The 2168-nt window shown below is 28.9% G+C and overlaps 1 long non-coding RNA gene across 1 annotated transcript; it reads left to right on the forward strand.

The window, feature by feature from the left end:
• The first annotated feature begins 812 nt into the window (after positions 1-812).
• LOC112085208 lies at positions 813-1853 on the forward strand. Its single transcript, XR_002898766.1, has 3 exons — positions 813-925; positions 1027-1070; positions 1437-1853. It is a non-coding gene; the product is annotated as an uncharacterized LOC112085208 (long non-coding RNA).
• Positions 1854-2168: the final 315 nt, after the last annotated feature.

Below are 2168 nucleotides of genomic sequence, written 5' to 3' on the forward strand. Positions count from 1 at the left end.
GTATCTTTAGATACAAACTTCTTATCATTCGGCATGTATTTCTCAAACCATCCGACCAGATAACGCTGAAAATTTATAGACATCGTGAAAAACTGTTGTTTTCTCAAAATATTTCACAAAGTTACAAATCATCAACATATCCAATCACTTAAGACAAACATGGTGATATTAACATTGGGATTTTTGCTAAAAATGACCTAAAACTTGATTTTAAATACAAAAGTAAATCTCAGGTGCAATATTTGACAAAAATAACCTAAAAAGGTAATGAAAAGACAACTTAATCCTGAATTACCAAACAAAAAAACGGATGTCCTAATTACCGTTTAAACTCTGACGAAGTCTACATGTAAGAAGTCTACTATGTAACTAAATCAAAAAAATTAATTTTAAAATTAATAAAAAATAATTTTGGTTTGAAATTTGCAATCATAATTAAATTAGATATTGTTATTCTTAATGTATATAAATTATTGTTACATAGTTATAAGTTTAAATTTATTATTTCAAATTAAGAAAAGTAAAATATTAAATTTAGGGTTTATATTTTAGTAGACTTCAATGTTGAAGTCTTCTAAACCGAAAAAAAAACGAAAATTATACAGACTCAGATATAACACATGATAGAATTTTCATCATCAAAAAAAAAAAAACACACATGATAGAACTGAATAATATTTATGCTAACCGGAAAACCAAAAATAATTACTTTAACTAATATGTAAACCGAAATTGAACCATTGAACCAAAAATTATTAATCAATCCAAAATTTACACCTTTTTATATAAAGGAAACTCATGACTTGTAACTCTAATTTTGTGTAAAAAAAAACTTCCTCAAATTTCTCTCTAAAACGGCGCTGCAATCTCTAGCCATGAATCTCCACCACCTCTCCATTCATGTTGGTTGCTATATGTTGTAGTGGTAAGTCGTGGTTACTCTTCTTCTTTTTAGTATTTATCTCTTTTAACCCGTTTCAGTTTTTCCATCTTCATCTTTTTCTTACTTTTATTTTATTATTGCAGATCTGAGGTCAAAGCGTTGTTATTTGAAGATGATATCAGAAAAGGTTTCGACAAATACGATTCTAGCTGCTCAACTAGCTCTTCCTGGTTCATTTTGTTTTTCTCTAGATTTGTTATCTTTTCGTTTTTTGGTTTCACATTCGTAATTTTTTGTGAAGCAGATCTGTCAATATTTCATGATTGTATTTTAGATCTGTTATTGTTAGCAAAGACTATGTGTTTTGTACTGATTTTTGATTTTTTTTATGTTTATGCTTTTTTTTTTAATTTGGGTTTTCTTCATTCCCAGATAAAAATCAACAATTTCGGCTTCTTTGTGTTTTTGTTTTTCTTCCACAGAGTAGTTTTTTTTTCTTCTGATTTTGAACAGATTGTAAACATTTTAAATGTTTTACTCCTTTCAACTGCAGCATCTCCTTTGGATAACGGCGGCGAGTCCACCTCCATCCTCACCATCTTCGTCTCCTGCCACCTCACAGATCTCAACAAACCATCACCGTCATCTCTATCTTCTCCATTGACAACAAACATGGCTTCTCTCTATCCACAACAAAACGACAGACTTTGTCTTAACAGGGCCAAACATAATAAATAAGCCCATTAACAAATACAGAACCCAATACACCTGGCCCATCTCACCACTACCACGTGAATCCTACTCCAATAAGTAAATAATTAGGCTTTTTATTTGCTCTTTGAACTTTCTTTGTGTAATAATTATCAATTGTTTGTATATAATGGTCATCAATTGTAATAATCATCAACTATAGTAGTCTTGTAATTGTCAACTGTAATTTTTATGTGTATTTATGATGCTATTTTGTGTAGAATGTCTTGTAAATATAATCAAATTATTCTATATAATCACAAGAATCATATTTCAGAGTGATAATGCAAAGAAAAGTTCCCCAAACTAATTCCAAAGAAACATGTTTTATATGACTGATTAGTGCACAAGTTTTAAAATTACAAAGTATGACAAATTCAAAGAAAACAAAATTTAGATTAATAACTTTATTGTTACTAGCAACCAAACTTATTAGCTTTGGGTATAAGAAAGACAATTATCTTTCCGAATATGCACTATAATATTTTTTGTAATAAATGATAAGATTGGAAATTTTTGTAAGGCTAATTGAACA

The sequence above is a fragment of the Eutrema salsugineum genome, unplaced genomic scaffold (assembly GCF_000478725.1).
Source record: "Eutrema salsugineum unplaced genomic scaffold, Eutsalg1_0 scaffold_3, whole genome shotgun sequence".
NCBI classification, from domain to species: Eukaryota; Viridiplantae; Streptophyta; class Magnoliopsida; order Brassicales; family Brassicaceae; genus Eutrema; species Eutrema salsugineum.